At 40.1% G+C, this 23590-nt stretch overlaps 1 long non-coding RNA gene across 2 annotated transcripts in view; it reads right to left on the bottom strand.

The window, feature by feature from the left end:
* Positions 1–23590, bottom strand: part of LOC120407334 — a 72018-nt gene that overhangs the window by 3037 nt on the left and 45391 nt on the right. Inside the window, exon 2 of one of the 2 annotated variants that reach the window (XR_005599883.1) lies at positions 1616–1707. This is a non-coding gene — a long non-coding RNA (uncharacterized LOC120407334). Of the gene's footprint in view, positions 1–1615; positions 1748–23590 lie in introns of both variants that reach the window. The other variant, XR_005599884.1, reaches the window with a different exon arrangement.

Here is a 23590-nt window from a genome sequence, read left to right on the forward strand (position 1 = left end):
ATAAAGTTACCAATAACGGGGTTCTGGAATGTAGTCACTCCACAGGGACTGAAGCCGTGCTTATCGCATCACATTTACGTTGGGTTGGTTGTGTGTTGAGAATGGACAACACCAGAATGCCAAAGCAGTTGCTGTTTAGTGAACTGAAAGTGGGCAACCACATATGAAGCGTCCAGAAGAAACACTTCAAGGACACACTAAACTGTGCAATACTGGTGTTGTCAGCAACAGATAGATCACACTCAGCAATGAGGTTACCCAGTTAAGATTAACTGTTGTGTGGATCTTGAAGCATGGAGACTGAGTCTTAAACAGCAGCAGACTCAGCAGGCAGAGACTGTAATCCCTTCCTCAGCACTGAGCTACCTCTGTACTTCATAAGGAAAGGACTGCCCAGGGCCAGTTCCAGCTTTTTTGCCGGCCCAAGCGGCAGAAAAAAAAAAAGAAAAACCTGATTGAGCTGCCGCCGAAGAGGAAGACAGAGCTTGAAGGACCAGCCGCCGAATTGCCGCCTAAGACTGAAGCGGAGTGATTGAGCTGCCGCCAAAGTGCCACTGCTGCCGACCTGGACGTGCTGCCCCAACAATAGACAGAGTGCTGCCCCTTGCTATTGGCTGCTCAGGCACCTGATTCCTTCGCTGGTGTCTGGAGCCAGCCTTGGGACTGCCACTTGCGCATTGATCTTTTTATTCACAATCATACTCACAAGATGTAAAACCATTGTCAGTGTCATCTTCGGTCACGTAGGACAACAAAAACAAATGCCTCCTATTGCTTGTTTTACTGTTTGGTTTCAGGGTGAGGGGAGTCTGCAAGTTTAATTCTTATTTATACAATTGTGTTTTGAATATATATAAAGTTCTTAGAGCTTTGGACAGGCACTTTTCCCCCATGGCACCATCATTGTAAATATAAATAAAAATATATAAAATATAGATCCATATCAAATAAAGATTCAGTAAAGGACAAGTAAAAATTATTAGAGATATGGAAAGATTTTTCCTATGAACAGAGCCTGAAATAATTTGGACTATTACATTTACGGAGGAGATGAATAAGAAGGGACATGATGGTGGTATACAAAATAATGAATGGCATAAAGAGAAATCAGTCACTCCTACTTACATTCTCATAATACAAGAACTTGGGATATTCAGTGAACTTGAAAGGCAACAAATACAAAAACGACAAAAGGAAACAAACGCAAAGCACAATTAGCACTGGAACTTATATTGCCACAATTTAGTGGGCCAGATTCTCAGAGGGCCCCAAGTGCAACTGCAAAGAAAGGGGTGGCAGTGGTGGGGAAGCAGCTCTAAACCATCTTTTTCCTTCTCTGGTTTAAATTATGGTTGTTGCAATATTCACAAAGACTGCTAAACTGATTGGGGATTTGCGCTCTGCTCCCACTCCTCCACTTCCCCTCCACCACAGGAACACTCACTCTCTCTTGCAATACACCCCCTGTGTGCAGGGCTGGCAGAGTGGGTGGCAATACAACATTACACAGCATTAATATAGTGCTTTTCATCTGTACCTCAAAGTGCTTGTACAAAGGTGAATAGCTTCTTTTACAGATGATGAAAATGAGGCATATAGAGGTCAAGTGACTCACCTAAGATTTCATAGTAGTCAGTTGAAGAGCTAGAAAGAGAATTCAGATCTTCCAAGTCCCAGTCCAAAACCCAATAATGCCATCAAAGGTTTCTGGAATTGCAGGCAAATTGAATGTGTAGTCATGAGTTCCCTGAGATGGTATTTTTAAGTCAATTTTTGCTCACTGAAAAATTTTACAATGTACACATCAAAACAAGAATATCCATTTAAGAAACACTTTAATGCAAAAAACCAAACACATTTAAGCTTTGACTTGTTTGTGTGGGGAAATAAGTAAATCATTTGTTTTAGTGAGGCAGGGTTTCTGCCCTTCTGCTTTGCTGTTTTATAAACTTATTCCTTTCCTCATTGTTGTGCAGTCAAAATGATTTGACATTTTGACAGTTGACATTATTTTCTACACAGGGTAGGAAAGAGTCAGTTGACAAAATTCATGTTCAAATCTGTCTTTCAGTTCCTTTTAACTGTGTGCACACTTTTTAGACTGTTAGGGCCTGATTCTTCTCTCATGCTGGTTTTACTTTGGTGGAACTCCATTGACTTTAGTGGGTTACACCTCACTTACACCTTATCTGAGTGGAGATTCAGCCCCTTAATATACTTGTCAAGAGAGGCTCATAATTCATAGTTGTGACATCAGTCACACGAATTACAGCAGTGAGGGGGATATCTAGGAATTCTGAGATTTTTTTATGCTGGTTTACAGGGTGATTATCCATGTATTGTAGGGCCACATGCTACAATACCTAGGCATATTGTGAGTAATTTCTGACACAGTATCTTTTACCGTTAATGGTTTATTTTGGGGCACCTTGTAACTTAATATACATCTTGTTGTTAATATTGATGGATTATTGAGGATATGATTTAAACAAATTCTATTCCGTTGCTCTAAACTTCTTTACCATACTTCAAGGTATATTACTATGCAAAGATAATTTAATAGAAAGCATTATGAATATGCAATATGGCTATACTCAATATCTAAACACCTTTATACCAGAGGTCATTGACAAACAGTAATACAGTGTTTGTTCTTCATCCCTCATTCTCTTCATTCATAAAACAGGGATAAAACTGTCCCAGCTTCCAAGTGGCCAATGAAGAATTTGGGCTTCTAGGGTGGATTAATGCCTTAAGTGGATAAAAATCAATGGGCACCAATCCAGCATATTTTCTCCTATTCCATTTTATTCATCTTTGTTGCCGACTCTCACAATTTTCTCTTTAATCTTTTGCTATTTGATGTTTTTCTTAAAGCCCCAGCTCCTAGAGACAATTATATGAGAATCTGAACTTCATTTTAGATAAAGTAAGTTTCTCCCTCTTGTGGTGGTGGACAGCTTGAAAATGTGAGCTGAGGGTACTCTAGAAGCTCAAAAAAAAAAAAAAAGAGAAAACAAACCACAATTTTGATATTTAAAAAACCAATCTCATGTATATCTGGGGCCTGACTCATGATTTTGGAACATTTGAGTTGGCAGTACTGATTTTATTGATATTATGTTCTTCACTTACAATGGTATAGTGGCTTTTTACAACCTCTAGTCTAGAGGTGTAAAGATGCAGCCATGGTCTACCCATTGCTTAATCACCTCTTCAGCTACCTTCCTGCCCTTCTTGCCTCACCTCCCAACCCCCGACAACCAGCCACCCAACCAACCCCACAAAACACTTCACATTGGGCTCTTGGGGCTATCAAAGAGTTGCCCCATGTAAGGGCTTGTGATAAATAAAGGGGAGGGATAGCTCCCTTTGATGGATACCCACCCAGCCAGTTAGCTGTAAAATCCCTTTTGGTAGCTGTTCTTTATTTGCTTTATGTGTAAAGAGTTAAAAAGTCTCCCAGGTAAAGAAAAAAAAGTGGGCACCTGACCAAAGGTACCAATGGGAAGGTAGAACATTTTAAAATTTGGAAAGAAACTTTCCCTTTGTCTGTTGTTCTCTGGGCCGGAGGCTCAGAGCAGCCATGCTATAAGCAGCTTAAGCCAGGTATGATCATAAATCATCAGATCATGGCTAGAACTACTTATCTGAACTCCAAATGTGTAAGTAGATCAGAATGTTTAGCTAGACACGATTAGGGTTATTTCTTTTATTTCTTATTGGCTTGTGGACTCCTCTGTGCTAACCCCAGATGCTTTTGTTTGCTTGTACAGGTCTGTCTCATCTTACGCTGGGGTTACATTCTGCAGTCAGCACATAAAGCGAAAATCACGTATAGTCAAAATTACATTGAGTGTAATGGTGGGTGGAATCGCCCGCACTACAGAAACAGTATTTAAATTGTTATTTTTCTCGTTTTTTTTCTTGTTTTTTTCTTGTTTTTGCTGACCATGTAAAGCTGAAATCGCGCATGTTAAATGTGCCTAAGATGCGACAGACCTGTAACCTTTAAGCTGAACCCCCAAGAAAGCTATTTTGGGTGCTTGATTTTTTAAATTGCTCTTTTAAAATCTAGCAAAAGCCTAAGTTCCAGATGTATTTTCTTTTTTTGTTGTTGTTTTTAATAAAATTTACCTTTTTTAAGAACAGGAATGGATTTTTGGTGTCCTAAGAGGTTTGTGCATGTTGTTTGATTAGCTGGTAGCCACAGCTAATTTCCTTTGTTTCCTTTCTCAGCTCTTCGCTGGAGGGGAAGTGAGTGAAAGGGCCTGAGGGTACCCCACAGGGAGGAATTCTCAAGTGCTCCTTCCTGGGTTCAAAGGTTTTTTGTTTTTGTTTTTGCATTTGGGTGGTGGCAGCCTTTACCAAGCCAAGGTCAGAGAAAAGCTATAACCTTGGGAGTTTAATACAAGTCTGGAGTGGCCAGTATTAAATACAAGTCTGCGGGCTCCACTTCGGCACTCGGAGTGACAGAGTTGGGATTCAGATGACAGGGCTGATGTACACTAACGCTGTAAGTCAACCTAAGTTACGCTACTTCAGTTATGTAGAAGTCGACATAACTTAGTCAGTTTACAGCAGTGTCTACATCACGCTATGTCGACAGGAGATGCTCTCCCACTGGCTTACGTTCTGCCTCTTGGGGAGGTGGAGTACAGATGTCAATGGGAGAACTCTCTGCCATTGACTTAGCTTGTCTTCACCAGACCTGCAAAATTGACACTCTTGCATCAATTGAAGCAGTGGCGATTTAGCTGGAAATGCAGACAGATTTCGGCCACTGGCTCTCAGTTATAAATAACATAAAAAATTTAAGACCATTAGCTTATCAGGAATGAAGTACCTGTTAGAGTGATGTGTACTGTATGTTGTTAACAAAGAGAAGTAATATTAAAATGTTAGCCATTCGATTTAAAACATAAGACTAAAGAAATTCAACCAAAGCTTTTTCATCTTTAGCTTGGTCATTACGTTGAGGCATTGCTAGAGTCTAAATCAATACATGATTCTTACTTACAATAGCCATAGGCACAGGAATGTAATTTTATGGAACAGAAATCTTACTTTAGGATAGTTTATGTTTTCATTTCCTTTGCTCCATAATGGTAGTTTAAAGAAAAAATCTTAATGTAAATGTCAGAGTACATCTAGAAGCAGCAGATCATTGACTTCATAGAGTTTAGCATCTCCTATTTTATCAAAATGTATTATTGCCAATCCTTAATATGTAGATTACTTGCATAATAAATGCTAATGACTCTTTCAGAACTATCATGAGTCTACTGACTAGTGAGCGTATATACATTACTTTTTAAAATGTAATATTTGGATTATTGATGTGGTAGAGCAAAATAGTTGCTATCAATTACATTGATGGCAGTTTACAAGTATAAAACACTATTAACTATACGATTTATATATGACAGATTATCACATGTGCATAAGTATTTTCATATTCATATTTATAAGTAATTGTTGTATAAACCTACTAGCTGCTTTGCAATCTCAGTAACTCTATTTTGTTTTCTTTCCTTAGAAAATATACAGAGGTGCGTATTACAATGGGTCCAAACAGATCATTTGTTTATAAAAATGAGGCCTGATTCAGAGCCCACTGCAATAAATGGGAGTCTTTCAATTGACTTCACTGGGCTTTGGATTGGGATCGCGAGTATAATTAAAATTAGTCTCCACTGAGTCTTCCCTGGATCATTAGGCTAGATGCTATTAAAATGGTCATTGCACTCCACACTGCCCCTATCTTTCCAGAGTAGTTTTATAAAGAAATAATTTGCTAAATAAATTCCATTGACAAACAGATTTATCACTAAGAAACTATTTCTAAAATTTGATTATTCAGCTGTTTTATGTTACCTTTCCTGAGAACTAACTACAGTATGGGAGCCAGAAGCCTGTCATATTACAGAGTCCAGGAATCTTTTTTTTTTTTTTAAATCCCAAAAGGTTTACATTTGATGAATATTTTGTTCTCCACTTTAACTAGCTTTGCTGGTGTACCTATGATGATGTGATTTCATCTGGGAATTAGACACGAGTGGCTTTGCAGCCCCTATATTACTTGTCTTCTGCCTAGCTTGTCTGGCTCCTTTTGGCATATATACATGGTTCCACCTAGCAATAGAAACAATTTAAAAAGTTTTTTTTTATTGTTTCTAAGTCAAACTGATGTAAAGCTCAGTTATACACTTGTTAAATCTAAAAAATAGAAAAAATATGGTTGGGTTTGGTCAGTTCTTCGAAATTCTTCAAAGCACACCTACGAAATGCAGGAAGCAGTGCTGGTGTTTGACACACAGCACTCTATCCAATGTCCCAGAATGGTGGTAAGTGACCATATGTGGCTAGGGTTGTAATCTCCCTGTCTACTTATTATTTACGATACCATAGCACGCTTTCCTCTTCGAGGAATTGCTTTCTTCAATGTCCAAGCATCACTCCCTTCAAGTACGTACGTTCAAACCTACTTACAATGCCCATAAAATTTCACCTGGATGAGGAATTGTTCACTTTGTAATGTGAATGACTGTGTAATCTCTTTAAATGTTTTCTCCTTCCACCTCAGATGAGACTGCATTTCATAGATGGGTGACATGATAAAGGTATCTAACGGGTCAAATCACAAAGTAAATTTATCAGGCTCTTAGCAGCATGGTAGATCCAGACAGTTGCATAAATATGGACATGTCATCCTGGTAACTAGTAGAAATGACCTTTTGTTTCCCTGAACCATAACAGCCTTATGTGAACTCCAGTTCCAGTTTTTTCATCCCAAGTTGGGGCAGCAGCAGTTACAGATATTTAGGGCTGCATCAATTCACATGCAGCTTCCATAATCAGGGATGGAGGTGGGATTCCTCAGAGCATTGTTGGCTGGTCACTTGGGGGATGGCTCTCTTCCTCTGAATAGCATGAGGTCCATGATCTTTCTTTGGGTAATAGCTAATGTCTTAGAGACAGATCTAAGAGCATTCTTCTCACTTTGTAACTATCATTCCCCCCAAAGTTTTCTTGACTCTGGCAGTGAACTGAAAGGAATTGCCTCTTACTAGGATGCTGGTACCTTCTTTGACATCATTCCCCATGATCCAACACTCCTGTGTGGCAACTAGGTGGGGGAGAGTCTTTGGGATGAGGAAAGAGTTTGGCAGGTGTGGAAGATGTATATGATTTCTAATACCATGAACATTAGTGTTCCGGGACTCAAGGTATGGTCTATATTAATGTGTAAAGTTTGATGAGTGCTTTGTGGCCTTTGGATGGACGGTGCTATGTAAATATATGCCAATGTCATTCTTCCAGTTGCAATATCATTGTGCAAAACCATTTCCTTTCATTTTAAACTTGCAAATCTCATAGTTCTTTCAATGCCTCCCATTGTGTGATTCTATTTTGAAGAGGTCTAAAAGTTTTAAATATTCTAAATATTGAAGACAAACTAGGCTTATGTTGTTAACATGCCAATAAGCTGATTATGATGCCTCTAACTTGTACAAAGCATCAAAGCACTCTTTTGGGTGCCTTACCAATGAAAAAATCTTGGGAGGACAATTTATCTGTCAAGCTGAAGCCTTTCCAGTGGAGCTTGATTTGGCAGCTTAGCCAGGACTGGCACCAGCTCTGCAGCTGTAGCACAGATGTCATATTTTATCCTACACCAAGTGACCTAGATACCTGTCAAATTGCATTGTGTGGGCCTCTCAGCCTTCAACAAAGGCTGGCCTTGCCAGGAGCATATTGGACATTTTTACATACTTTCTAGAACTGTAAAGTGGTTAATGACTCCTGGGTACCAAAATAGGAAGCTATTTGTAAACTGGCAGATAGCCAAGTCCCACTGTACCTGTCTGGTCAATGATTATAAGTTCAGCTCATGGTACTGTACCTTCCCAAACAGATGTCCCTAGCAAATAAATAATATATATTAATATATAAAAATGAATAGGTATCTAACTTCTGAATAAAGGGTCACTTACCTGCATTTGGAAGGATATGACTACTTCCAATTTTGTAAAATAGATTTTTTTTTAAATAACAAAATCTGTGTGTGGCAGTAAACAAAACTAAGGGATTCTGTGAGGTTTAGGACCCAAAAGTAGTTTAGAAGTCTTTGCTTCTAAAGGAAGGATTGTCCAGTGGGTAGGCCAGGACACCCACTTAAGCTGCCCAAATGTCCCTCCATGAGGGAAGGCAGGGTCCTCTGAGGGACAGCCTGAGGGGAAGCATTCCCTTCTCATAACAAGTCTGGACTTGACTGAGCCTCTTTATTTTTGTTTGGAGTACCCCAGCAGGGGAAAGCCCTTAGACTGAGCTAGCCCAGGAGAAAGCAGTTGCTGCCATCAGGAGGTGTCTTGTGGTGAGCAGAAAACTCTCACCCTGGCTTACCCTAGATGGCGACCTTGGGACAGTTGCAGGGAGGTGGTAGGAAGTGGCCCAGAGAGGTCCACCTTAAGCATCCCCAGCTGTCAGATCACTGAAAGGGCCCTGGGTCAGTACCAACAACCCCCCGGTATGTCATAGGCTTTAGCCCTGACCACTAGGTGGCGCTCTCCACAAACCAACCTGAGCGAGGGCTGTCAAACTGTTGATTTTTATGATTTTTGGAGACCCAAGATCCATCACACAGCAGATTGCATGTAAGCACAGCAATTGGCTCTGATCTATGACAGTATGCATAGAACAGAGCTAATGGCATGGAATCAACAGGATCAAGTAGACAATAAAAAGTGGATAAATGTGAATGCAGCCCAGAACCTCAGAGAGATAATAGTCACCCATAACAATTGACATAAAGCAGATGTGTACAGCAAATTCACCAGCATGATAAAATGCACAGGATTCAGCTCTGTAAAAAACATGACCTACTAAGAGACAACTGAGTAGAATAAATACATCTGCAGTGTACATACATCCCAATGGATACAAGTGTTAGTATCTACATAGTGTCAGTACTGCATCAGTAAGTGAACCACATCGCAAACAAATGTTAGTCTACCTAGATCCATCCAGCAAGTATCAGAAACCCCCAAAGAATAATGATACCAGGTCAGCACTAATACTTCCTGTCACACACATTATGGGCTGGACTGTAAGCTGTTGTACTTGGCAATACACTCCCTACTGTGAGTGAGTAGGTGGGGAAGGAGCAAGAAGGGCAGGCAGTAGAAGTCTTGGCTTCTACTTGCCACCCAGAGTACCTGGCTGAACACACAGCTAGGAGTAAGTAACTATTTCACTAGGAAGGTAGTGAAGCACTGGAATGGGTTACCTAGGGAGGTTGGAATCTCCATCCTTAGAGGTTTTTAAGGCCCAGCTTGACAAAGCCCTGGCTGGGATGATTTAGTTGGGTTGGTCCTTGCTTTGAGCAGGGGGTTAGACTAGATGATCTCCTGAGATCTCTTCCAACCCTAATCTTCTATGATTCTACAAATAGTGTTTTAGGTGCTACAGCAAATGTTTTCTCTAACAATTCTAGGACCCTAGTCCTTGTTACTATTATGGAAATGATTTTACATTTCTCTTATGGGGACAATAGTAATTTTCTAGTTCTTTAGTCTTATTCACAATCTGTTGCTCAGATATTTGGAACAGAATAGTTTGGTAGTATTTCTATGGAAATTAAGGGAGACTCCTCATTCCTCAAAAGGTGGTTCCACCAGCACCTGGGTCTGGACTTATGGAACACAGGAGTTTGGTCTAATTAGTTAATTATTGGGAAAGCAATATAATTTTTTTTCCCCAAGAAACTTCTAGTCCCTCTTCAGAGCCCGGTTGTTGGCTGTATGTTTGCTGAGGGGAAAAAAATATTGATTAACCCACTCTCTATATTGAAATAGAATAGTTTTATCTCATCATTCAGTTCTTGAGAGCTAAGGATTTCTTGGTATCTTTATTTTTTCAGGAAAGCAATCTCCTTCCTAAAATTAGTTTCTGGTAGGAACTTAGGCCTTGGCCCAAATATACCCAAGAGTTTGGTCTGTGAAGGATTTGGTTAAAGAGAATTTCTCTCTCGGGAGAGAGAGTGTTAGACTGAGACTAAAGTGATTCCCTTCAGTTAGAAATGAGCACAACTCATATGAACAGGGCTCAAGACAGCTTCTTCATCGCAGGAATGTTGATCCTTTGGTAAACAGTGGGTACCCTTGCTGGATGGTTACTGCTACATTTAGGCAGGCATAGATCTGGTCTTTTTATGGGTATCGTTTCCCATTGAATTTTATAGGTGGGGTTGGTCCATGTCCAAAAAAGGTGAGGTCTGAAGGTTGTCACCCTCCCACTGAACTGTTACAATTTTGAGGAGAGCATCTTTTCACTGATGGGTTAGGAAGAGCTGCATTCTTTTTGCATGTCCAGGAGAGGTCACTGTGATCTAGTGAAAGTTTTTTATCTTTCAGTGCTTTTCTTAACTTCCTGGCTTGTAAACGGAATCAATTTAAAATCTGTATAGTTGTTAATTCTTGTCATAAAGATTCACATTGTTGTAATAGTCTTTTATAGTCTGTGGTATGTTGATGTAACTTTCTTAAAGATTCCTTTAATTCTGGAATTGGACATTCATTCTTCATCTTCTTTTAATCAATTTGCTTTCTAAGTGGAATTTAGCTATTCGAGCATCAAGCATAGGAATTTTATCCCCAGAATTTTAATTCTATACTTAATTAACTTCCAAAATGTATAATTTTTAAGTTCAATATTGTACTCTAAATAATCAGGAATAGTTCTTTGATATCTTATAGCTAGATAATTTTCCTTCTAAGGAGGTACAAGCAAACAAACCAACCTACAATCAACCAATATACTTCTTAATAGTCAAACATAAGCTAACTTCATTCTTAGTCACATTTTCATCACAAGGGAGGTGGGCTAGTGTTATGAATTTTGAGGTCACAGACTTACAGTACATGATGGTTTGAATTTGGGTTCTGTATGTATAGATAAGAGACATCAAAAGAAAGAATTAATTCAACAGGCTCTCTTATATGGTGATTTCTTATGCTATCTCTATTGGCAGATGTTTCTACTAGATTTAAAGTTGCAAGGCCTAATTTGTATGATTTGATTTAGAATTACGATCTGGCTTGTCTTAAGTAAAAAATGTTGTTTGCTTCTTCTTAACAGTTGGGTATGAGGTATTTATGGCTTCCTCAGATATAGTTTGTTTTTTTTAATCTGCTCATCCAGTTTGCTGGCATGTCACAACCTTCTTCTAACATACATGAGATCTTACTTGCATAACGTATGCAACAGATATTTTATCCTGTAACTTATGCACATTCCAAATGGCACCAACTTATAATTGTTATTTCCCATTCTTGTTAAAAGGAAAAAATCCTTTAAAAGTTAAAACTTAAAATTTATAATCTGAGAAGAGAAAATGGAAGGGTCCATGGGAGAGCGATTTCCTTTGTCTAATGTTTTCTGTGATAGCAGATGGGGTACCTTTCTTTTACAACTCTACCTAATTGGTTCAAACAGACCAGATAATAGATAAGCAGAAGGTCTCATGATGGTGTGAGGCATGATTTTGTAGGGGCAGGAGCCAGCCAGTTATCAGTTGTAGGTTAGTTTAGTTTGTAAGGAAGTTTGAGGCCTGTGATTCCGTTTTACCATTAAATATCTAACCCAATATTCCATGTTAACATCTATTATTATAAATTGTATATTCATGAGTTATTGATCTCAACAATTCTGTGATTACATTTGTCAAAGTCAGAAAAAAAGTGTGTTGTGGTAATCAAGACACGAGATGGTAAGAGGCTGGATGACAGCTGTAGCTGTGTGGATGAAGAGGAAAGGCCATATCTTAGAGATGATATGCATAAATAATTGGTCAGATTTAGACATAGCCTGGATGTGAGGAACTACAGAGAGATCTGAGTCGAAGATGAGACTCAGGTTATGGACTTGAGGGTCAGGGAGGATGATGACGTTTCTCAATTAATAACTATTTCTATAGATCAAGAAAGGAGGTAGTGGCACAGGTGCTGACTTTTCATTGTGAGGGGGGGTGCTTGACTTCCGACTTTGCCCCAGGTCTCGCCCCCACTCCACCCCTTCCCTCAATGCCACACCCCACCCCTTCCTGCCCCAAACAACCCCCCACTCCGCCTATTCACGCCCCCTGCCCCACTCCTTCCCCCAGGCTCCTGCATGCGGCAGAACAGCTGATTGTGGCAGGCGGGAGGTGGGGGGAGGGAGAGGGAGGCACTGATCCATCGAGACTGCTGGTGGGAGGGAGGCACTGGGGAGATTGGGGGAGCTGATAGGGTGGCTACTGGTGGGTGCTCAGCACCCACCATTTTTTCCTGTGGGTGCTCCCCACAGAGTCGGTGCCTATAGGTAGTGGGGAGGGATTGGGAGAAAAGATTAAGAGTTTAGGCATGTTGAATTTGAGCTGATGGCTAGGCTTCTACAAGGAGATGTCAGAGAAGTAGGCTAAGATTTTAGTTTGGACAGAGGTGGGCAGTAGAGAGGTAAGTCTGTGAGTCATCAGATTAGAAATGGTAGTTGAATTTGTTTTTGCAAATGAGATGATCAAAAATAAGGTCTAGAGGGATAAGATGTGGAACCCACACAGAAAGTTGAGGAAGATGAGGCACATGAAGGAGTGATTTGAGAGAACAGAGACATGAAAGCCAAGGGTGGACAAGATTTCAAGAATAAAAGCATGGTCAATGGTGTTGAAGGTTGTCAAGGAGGAGGAGAATAGAGTACAGGGTCTGAGCTTTGGCTAAGAAGAGGTCAGTATAGATTTTGGAGAGTGCAGCTTCAAATGATTCTAAGGAGTGGAAGCTGGATTGGAGAAGGTGTAGGATGGAAGTGGAGGAGAGGAATTCCATACAGTGATTATAAACAGCACATTCAATGAACATACAGATGAAAAGAAGGAGGGAGACGGGGTGGTAGTTGGAGAGACAAGTGGGGATCATGGGTGGGCTTTTTTGTTTGTTTTTAAGATGGGAGAGACTAAAGCATGTTTGTACTGTGAAGGGCAAGAGCCAGAGGACAGTGAGAGGTTAAGGAGAAAAGCAAAGGAGCAGTGGGACATCAGGAGATGTACTAGTACCACTGGACGAGGGTGACCAGATTTCCCAATTTTATAGGGACAGTCCTGATTTTTGGGTCTTTTTCTTATACAGGCTCCTATTACCCCCCACCCCCTGTCCCAATTTTTCACATTTGCTGTCTGGTCACCCTACACTGGGCAAGTGGAAAGGAAGAGAGCAGACAAGAAGCCTGTGCATATGTGACAGCAGAGGAGGAGAGAGAGAGTGTGTAGGAGGGGAAGGAGGAAGGGAAGCCAAGTTAATGGCAGAGGAAAATCACAGCATATTTTGGCAATTTTCTCTTGGAATAAATCAATGAGATCCATGTGGTGAGAGAATTGGAGGCAGGAGGAGGGGAGGGCTTGAGGAGTGACTCAAAGGTGGTGAACAGGAAGCTGGGATTTAGGACATAGGATTCAATTATTTAGCTAGGAGGATGGCGTAGGTGGAGGAGGAGAAAACAAGCTTGTAGTGAAGGAAGTTGGTCTGGTCTGGGATGAGACATTTGTTATTTTGTGCCCAAATTTCTAAACTCTCGAGCTTTCTTTGTTGTTTGGTAGTCCGTCCTCAGGTTTGTAGATAAACACTGCAAAAATTGGAACAGGACAAGTAACATAGTACAGTAAAAATGATTAAGTGTAAAACAAATCAGAAAATTGCATCCTAAAACACTAATAAAACCAGTGAATTATGAGTCTCCTTTAAATTCATGTAAAACTACCCCACACATGATTTACCACTGACATGATTTACTGGTGTGCATGTTCTCTAGCACAACTACTGCAACAATATAATGGAGCAGTTGCAATGGGAAGAGCACATGTTTCTTGAATATGAAATAGCCTTGTGGAATGATTAGAAAATGTCAGCGTGTAAATTATGGCTGCTCTCGAGCGTTGGTAAAATATATACCTCAGTTTAAAGTAAGCTTTATTGATGTTTGTACAAAATATGGTTCTGTTCTTGCAAACAATTACACACGTGCTTAACTTGATGTACAAGAGTGATCCCAGTTCCATTGGATTAATCACATGCTTAAAGTTAAGCTCATGCCTAAGTCTCTGCAGGATCAGAGTCTTAATTCTTATCATAACAACCTTATTTATACTAAAAGTAAATCGATGTTTCATTCATCTTTGCTGAACCTTCTTTTCTGTATTTTTGTTCATCTGCTAATGGAAGTTCTGTGATGATTCATTGTGAAAAAACACAAGGATTGCTCCAAATCTGTTTACTTTAGAGGAGGGTAAAGTTGTAAGGAAAGTGAAGAGTTCTTTACTAAATTCTAAAGTTTACCAGTTCAGTGTTAGCAATACAAGCTGTCCTTTGGTCTTCTTGTCATCACTATATAAAACAACATGGAACAATTGGCAATGACAAAAAGCCTTTAGAAATGTCCTGCAGACTTGAACATTATAAACAGAAATAGTTACTCATAATTTTTCATACTCACCTCTGTTTGACTAGTGATTCACATGAATAATCAGTATTCAGGCTGGTGGTTTTTTATGACTGAAAGTTTTTAGACTGAAAGAGTGTGTTCCTTTCTCTATTTAAATATACATATGTTTATTCACAATGACTTAGCCATTAGCAGAAAACTACTGTGGAAAATACTATCATAAAAACATTACCGTTTTCTTTGAACAAAATCGTTTTTTTGGGTGAAGTCTTATTTAGTATGTGATTCCATTGCAATTAATTAATCTACAAGCTTTTATTTTCAGGATATAAATGGATGTCTGATTGCTTATGTATTCAGAGCAGTTATTTCTAATTTAAAATACAGAACCTAATCATGCCATTTCCTTGCTTTGGGAGCCTTTGCTCTCCCCTTTAGCCATTCATCTCTTGCTTTTAACTTGCTGCTGGCACACTAAAAAGAGATGGGAATTCATTTTTCCTTTATGTTTTCATATATTTGATAGAAAGAAAAAATTGGTACTCGTGGCTACATATAAAATATCTATGTGAAATTTTCAGTGTCTGCTAGCTGAAAAGATAAGTGAATTATAGAAAATCACAAACAGAACTGACCATATCTGACCTTTAGTTTAAAAAACCCAAACCCAACAACTTACAGCTGTAAAATGAAGATCTCATGGTGGTTTTAAGGCATAATCACACATGATTCATTAGGCTAGGCAGATAATTTGAGATGTATGCTCAGCTTAATTAGTGCCTTTGATTTTATAGTATCTCAGTTGGTGTTTCCCATATATACATTTACTACTCCAGTGAGTTACTATGGGCCAGATTTTCAAAGATATTGAGGCACCTAAAGATGCAGATAGCTTCACCTAGTGGGATTTGTAAAAGTGCCTAAGAAAATTAGGCACCTAACTCTCATTGGAATCAGTGGGAATTAGGCACCTAACCTACTTTTGAAAATCCCATTAGGCACTTATCTGCATCTTTAGGTGCCTAAATAGCGTCGAAAATCTAGCACCATATGGGCCTGATCCAAATCTCACTGAAGTCAGTAGAAAGTCTCCTGTTGGCGTCAATGTGCTTTTGATCAAGCCTCTATTATGTAAGTACAGATTCTTTGGCCTGGCCAACTTGTGCCTACAGGAGCAGAGGTCTGACTAAAAATATCTTATTGCTCCTCTGATCCCGGAACTGCCAAGTGCCTGCTTGGGCTACAGTAGAACATTGAATGACATGAATACCACTGTTTTTTTGTGTTTTTTTTTTTAACACCAGCTGTCAACAGCCTATAAGTACCATTGTGACACTTAGGGGCTAGACATACTGGCATCCCAACTATGTACCTTTTTCCCTGTCACTTCACCTCTGCAGGAACTAGGAGGGGAGTGACATAGGAGCCACTGTAGTTGGGCCTATACACCAGAGGATTATCCTACACAGGTTAAATCTTTCACTGTCTGGATCCCTTGGGTTTACAATGGCAGTTTCTGCCGTCAGATCAGTGCAATGCAGCCTCAGCGTGGCCAGAAATCTGATGCCAAGTGTCACTTACACCGAAGGAGAGAGAAAATGCATGCAACTTAAATTCAGGAAATCCACACCAAAATAACAATAAGTAATGGCAGTTGTGACTATTTTAGGCCCAATCATTCCATTTCCCCAGGTTTAGGAATCCTACAAAAAAAAATCAATGTAAGTCCTACACCAGGAACAACAGCAGTACCACCAGGATATTTATTGTAGTAGAAATTGGTTTGGCTATGGTTACTTATACAGATACTAATTAAAATGGATCATAAGAACATAAGAACAGCCGTACTGGGTCAGACCAAAGGTCCATCTAGCCCAGTATCTGTCTACCGACAGTGGCCAATGCCAGGTGCCCCAGAGGGAGTGAACCTAACAGGCAATGATCAAGTGATCTCTCTCCTGCCATTCATCTCCATCCTCTGCCGAACAGAGGCTAGGGACACCATTCTTTACCCACCCTGGCTAATAGCCATTTATGGACTTAGCCACCATGAATTTATCCAGTTCCCTTTTAAACATTGTTATAGTCCTAGCCTTCACAACCTCCTCAGGTAAGGAGTTCCACAAGTTGACTGTGCGCTGTGTGAAGAAGAACTTCCTTTTATTTGTTTTAAACCTGCTGCCTATTAATTTCATTTGGTGACCCCTAGTTCTTGTATTATGGGAATAAGTAAATAACTTTTCCTTATCCACTTTCTCAACATCACTCATGATTTTATATACCTCTATCATATCCCCCCTTAGTCTCTTCTTTTCCAAGCTGAAGAGTCCTAGCCTCTTTAATCTTTCCTCGTATGGGACCCTCTCCAAACCCCTAATCATTATAGTTGCCCTTTTCTGAACCTTTTCTAGTGCTAGAATATCTTTTTTGAGGTGAGGAGACCACATCTGTACACAGTATTCGAGATGTGGGCGCACCATGGATTTATATAAGGGCAATAATATATTCTCAGTCTTATTCTCTATCCCCTTTTTAATGATTCCTAACATCCTGTTTGCTTTTTTGACCGCCTCTGCACACTGCGTGGACATCTTCAGAGAACTATCCACGATGACTCCAAGATCGTTTTCCTTACTCGTTGTAGCTAAATTAGCCCCCATCATATGGTATGTATAGTTGGGGTTATTTTTTCCAATGTGCATTTACCATTTTGTTGCCCAATCACTTAGTTTTGTGAAATCTTTTTGAAGTTCTTCACAATCTGCTTTGGTCTTAACTATCTTGAGCAGTTTAGTAACATCTGCAAACTTTGCCACCTCACTGTTTACCCCTTTCTCCAGATCATTTATGAATAAATTGAATAGGATTGGTCCTAGGGCTGACCCTTGGGGAACACCACTAGTTACCCCTTTCCATTCTGAAAATTTACCATTCATTCCTACCCTTTGTTCCCTGTCTCTTAACCAGTTCTCAATCAAGAAAGGACCTTCCTTTTTATCCCATGACAGCTTAATTTACCTAAGAGCCTTTGGTGAGGGACCTTGTCAAAGGCTTTCTGGAAATCTAAGTACACTATGTCCTCTGGATCCACCTTGTCCACATGTTTGTTGACCCCTTCAAAGAACTCTAATAGATTAGTAAGACACGATTTCCCTTTACAGAAACCATGTTGACTATTGCTCAACAGTTTGTGTTTTTCTATGTGTCTGACAATTTTATTTTTAACTATTGTTTCGACTAATTTGCCCGGTACCGACGTTAGACTTACCGGTCTGTAATTGCCAGGATCACCTCTAGAGCCCTTTTTAAATATTGGCGTTACGTTAGCTAACTTCCAGTTTTAGTAATATTGTTAAATCATTTCTGGATTTAAGCCGATTTAAAGGACAGGTTACAAACCTTAGTTAATAGTTCCGCAACTTCACATTTGAGTTCTTTCAGAACTCTTGGGTGAATGCCATCTGGTCCCGGTGACTTGTTAATGTTGTGTTTATCAATTAATTCCAAAACCTCCTCTAGTGACACTTCAATCTGTGACAGTTCCTCAGATTTGTCACCTACAAAAGCCGGCTCAGATTTGGGAATCTCCCTAACATCCTCAGCCGTGAAGACTGAAGCAAAGAATCCATTTAGTTTCTCCGCAATTACTTTATCATCTTTAAGCGCTCCTTTTGTATTTTGATCGTCAAGGGGCCCCACTGGTTGTTTAGCAGGCTTCCTGCTTCTGATGTACTTAAAAAACATTTTGTTATTACCTTTGGAGTTTTTGGCTAGCCGTTCTTCAAACTCCTCTTTGGCTTTTCTTATTACACCCTTGCACTTAAGTTGGCAGTGTTTGTGCTCCTTTCTATTTGCCTCACTAGGATTTGACTTCCACTTTTTAAAGGAAGTCTTTATCTCTCACTGCTTCTTTTACATGGTTGTTAAGCCACGGTGCCTCTTTTTTAGTTCCCTTACTGTGTTTCTTAATTTGCGGTATACATTGAAGTTGGGCCTCTATTATGGTGTCTTTAAAAAGGGCCCATGCAACTTGCAGGGATTTCACTTTAGTCACTATACCTTTTAACTTTTGTTTAACTAACCCCCTCATTTCTGTATAGTTCCCCCTTTTGAAATTAAATGCCACAGTGTTGGGCTGTTGAGGTGTTCTTCCCACCACAGGGATGTTGAATGCTATTGTATTATGGCCACTATTTCCAAGCGGTCCTGCTATAGTTACCTCTTGGACCAGCTCCTGCACTCCACTCAGGATTTAATCTAGAGTTGCCTCTCCCCTTGTGGGTTCCCATACCAGCTGCTCCATGAAGCAGTCATTTAAAGTATCGAGAAATTTTATCTCTGTATTTCGCCCTGAAGTGAAATGTTCCCAGTCAATATGGGGATAATTGAAATCCCCCACTATTATTGGGTTCTTAATTTTGATAGCCTCTCTAATTTCCCTTAGCATTTCATCATCACTATCACTGTCCTGGTCAGGTGGTCAATAATAGATCCCTAATATTATATTTTTATTAGAGCATGACATTTCTATCCATAGAGATTCTATGGAACATGTAGATTCAAATGAAGTAAAAATCTTAAGCAAATCCACATTTTCTTTCACATATAGTGCCACTCCTCCCCCTGCACGACCTGTTCTGTCCTTCCGATATATTTTGTACCCCGGAATCATTGTGTCCCATTGATTGCTCTCAGTCCACCAGGTTTCTGTGATGCCTATTATATCAATATCCTCCTTTATCACAAGGCACTCTAGTTCATCCATCTTATTATTTAGACTTCTAGCATTTGTGTACAAGCACTTTAAAAAACTTGTCCCTGTTTATTTGTCTGCCCTTTTCTGATGTGCCAGATTCTTTTTTATGTGACTGTTTATCATCTGATCCAGCACTTACATTATCCTCTTCCGTCCTCTGCTCCTGACTATAACCTGGAGATTCTCTATCATCAGACTCTCCCCTAAGAGAAGCCTGTGTCCGATCCACATGCTCCTCTGCAGCAGTCGGCTTTCCCCCATCTCCTAGTTTTAAAACTGCTCTACAACCTTTTTAATGTTTAGTGCCAGCAGTCTGGTTCCACTTTGGTTTAGGTGGAGCCCATCTCTCCTGTATAGGCTCCTCCCATCCCAGAAGTTTCCCCAGTTCCTAATGAACATAAACCCCTCCTCTCTACACCATCGTCTCATCCACGCATTGAGACTCTGAAGCTCTGCCTGCCTACCCGGCCCTGCGCGTGGAACTGGGAGCATTTCTGAGAATGCCACCATAGAGGTCCTGGATTTCAGACTCTTCCCTAGCAGCCTAAATTTGGCTTCCAGGACATCTCTCCTACCCTTCCCTATGTCATTGGTACCTACATGTACCACGACCACCGGCTCCTCCCCAGCACTACACATAAGTCTGTCTAGATGCCTCGAGAGATCCGCAACCTTCGCACCAGGCAGGCAAGTCACCATACGGTTCTCCCAGTCATCACAAACCCAGCTATCTACGTTTCTAATGATCGAATCTCCCATTACTAACACCTGCCTTTTCCTAGAAACTGGAGTTCCTTCCCTTGGAGAGGTAACCTCAGTGCGAGAGGCAACCCCAGCACCATCTGGAAGGAGGGTCCCAACTATGGGAAGGTTTCCCTCTGCTCCCATTGACTGCTCTGCTTCCCTGGGCCTTCCTTCCTCCTCAACAGTGCAGGGGCTGTCTGAACGGAGGTGGGACAATTCTACAGTGTCCTGGAAATCCTCATCAACATACCTCTCTGCATCTCTTAGCTCCTCCAGTTCCGCCACCCTGGCCTCCAAAGTCCGGACATGGTCTCTGAGGGCCAGGAGCTCCTTGCATCGACTGCACACATACACCACCCGCTCACAGGGCCAGTAATCATACATGCTACACTCAGTGCAATAAACTGGATAGCCCCCACTCTGCTGCTGGGCTTCTGCCTGCATTGTCTCCTAGATAATGGAAGGGTGGTTTAAAGAAAGAGGTTTTGAAATGTGGTTTGGATTATAGGTTTTAAGGGGACTACAGGGGAACAGATAGAACCAACAATTTAGGCCCAGAATTTGCTGCCCTTACTTGTGTTGATCAGTACCTTATTCTGTGAGTAGATCCACCAATATCAGTGCAAGTAAGATAGCAGAATCTGGCCATCAGTTAGGCCTGATGCAGCTCCCACTGAAGCCAATGGGAGTCTCCACTAATTTAAAAATTTGCTGGCCAACATCTTAGTTCTCATTTTTGAGTAGTGTTGAAACATGGGATTTCTCAAACCTTTCTGTAAAACATCTAATGTAGTGTTTGTTATTTAACAAATTTCTCCCCTTCCTTACTTTGCTCATCATTTTACTGGACTTGGTTTCAGAACAACTCTATGTAAGTCCATACATCACATCTTTTAAAATATGCACTATCACTATGTGCTCTTTATAAGCAATGACACCTCAATCTCACACTTTGCAATTTGCTAATCAAGGCAATAATTATTTTACCAGAGACAATTCACAAGATGTCTGAGAAATGAATATTAAAGATGAACTAGGTACACATCCATCTACTGAAATATCCCTTGTGTTTTGTCACTGTAGTTAGCATCATAATATAAAATATGATTAGATCGGCATCAGTGTCTAAAGCATGTACACTACATTTCAGTAATAATCTTCAAATCCCCTAAATTTATTTAAATTAAACCAAATACAAAAAAAATGCAGACAAAACTTCCTTTTAATATTGAATATGTAATGCATTACTAAATCAAGGGTTTACTAAAGGATTTTGAAACTGATGATTACAGGTAGTAGGATTTCTGCTTTTGGAATCAATTACTTCATCTCTTGTATAAAAGATAGCTCTGAAGAGTCAATTACCAGCACATGTAAGATAAACATTCAGTGGGGCAAACTGGGACTCGTCATATCCTCATGCCAGGACCAAAATGCAGTGTAAAAGCTGGATCGCTAGTGCATGGATGGAGAGAACAAACAAAGCATCAGAGGAAAGCTCGCCCCACACTTTTCTTTGCAGAGCAACTGCCTGTAAACACCTGGGGGATGAGGGGAGTCAGGGTTGTGGCCAGTGGATCTTTAATCTACATGTAAATTCGCTTGCCCCAAATACCTTGCATGGGGTAGTAGTAAACAGTATCCTGCAGCTGCTACTCCTCTTCACACCCAGCAGAAGCAGTGGTTGAAGAGTATCAGAGGGGTAGCCGTGTTAGTCTGGATCTGTAAAAGCAGCAGAGTCCTGTGGCATCTTATAGACTAACAGACGTATTGGAGCATGAGCTTTCGTGGGCGAATACCCACTTCGTTGAATGCCACAGGACCTTTGCTGCTTTTACAGTGGTTGAAGAGTAGCTAAATAGATGCCCTGTTCCCTATTTGCATGTTAGAGGGGGAAAGATTATAGGCTCAATTCACCATTGCTAGATTCCAATATAAGAACTCCAGGGTCCAGTGTATGCCCTGGAGTTTTTGTTCCTCATTTCATTGAATTTATATATACCTGTCGTCTATTTTAACAGAAAAGACAGTTTAATTTTAGACAAATTATGTCATGAACACATTTTAAAGTAATAGCCAACAGAAGTTGGTCCCAATAAAAGATGTTACCTCACCCACCATGTCTCTCTAATATGCTGGGATGGACACAGCTACACCATCACTAGATACAACATTTTAAAGTGACAGCAATGAGAAAGCAAAATCAAGGGGCCAAAGAGAGCATCCCCCCAAGTTGTCAGAGAAACAGTCTAAGCGTTCATTACATTAGACTCCACAAGAAAATTTCATGTAAAGGGGAAGAGCAAATGCACAAATAATTCTTAAATGTGCTCTTCCTCTCTCCCCTTTATACTCTCTCTCTCTCACACACACACAGAATTTTTGAAGCAAGTTTCAGAAAATCCAAAAAAAGCAACTTAATCATTTTTGAACTTGGGTTGAATTTGAACTTTTTACCTAGTAGTCAAAAGGTTGAGTGAACATACTGTTTCCTTGTTTCAGCCCATCAGGTTCCACAAAGGAACCATTTTTGTTGTGTACATATGAATACACTGCAGTGGGATTAATTATAAACGTAGCCCTGTAAGTGTCTGTGCGCGTGAATGATTCTTTCTGTGGATTGAGTTGCAAACAAGAACAAAGTGAATCCTAAGCCTCAGAATACAACCTCTGTGCTCTCTTTTAAACGGTTTTATTCATTTCCATTCCTGGTGAAAAGAGCTACAATTTACAGATCAAATCCCCAGCGTATGTGTTGCAGTTTGTCTCATGACAACTGTACAAAGCTGAACCTTGTATCTAACACATGGTATGCTACATAGGAAACTTTTGAAACTCATAACACTTTTCAGAACTTTTCAGCTTTTCGTGTTACAAGACGTGTGCTGTCAGTAAATGTCACATAGCTGGAAGTACTAATGTGTAAATTCACATCAGTCAGAGATGAAATGGGGGAAAGGCCAGCAAACTTCCATCTCTTGGCCCTATGTTCAAAGCTCAGTGTGAATTGACATTTTAAAAATAAATGTGACAAAAATGCCATGTCTTGCCAGTGCTCCTGAGTTTCTGTTCTACTGGGAAAGCTAGTGTTAGCTGGCCTTGCTGTGCAAAGGAACACAATTTCCTTTCTTGTGGTTCATGCTCTGGCATAAGCATTAGTCTTGCACCCATTTTTTGACCTGAACAGCCTGAAAATGCAACTCCAGAAAAATGAGTTCCATAACAACACACACTTTGTCAGGGTTAAAATATTTTGCTGTATTTGGAACAAACAAGGGGTATAACCTCTAATGTAGAAAATAAACGTGACATGTAGGAATTGAACCCCATTGAAATAACATATGTAATTCAGTTTTATAGGACAAATCACCAAGTCATTTAAGCAAAAATTATTTTGAATTATTGGAATTACAAAACATATGAGGCCAGTATTGACCCAGTGGATATCTTTTGATGCATGATCCTAGAACTGCATTTTCTATTGTGAGGTCCTGTAACCGAAAGCACCCCTGTATTCACACTCTATGCACCATTGTAACAATGTTTGTACAAAATGTGTATTGTGAGGTATCATTCGAAAACTAATAACTCACTGGTCAATAATATCATGGCAAAATGTAT

Source organism: Mauremys reevesii, linkage group 6 (genome assembly GCF_016161935.1).
Source record: "Mauremys reevesii isolate NIE-2019 linkage group 6, ASM1616193v1, whole genome shotgun sequence".
Taxonomy (NCBI): domain Eukaryota; kingdom Metazoa; phylum Chordata; order Testudines; family Geoemydidae; genus Mauremys; species Mauremys reevesii.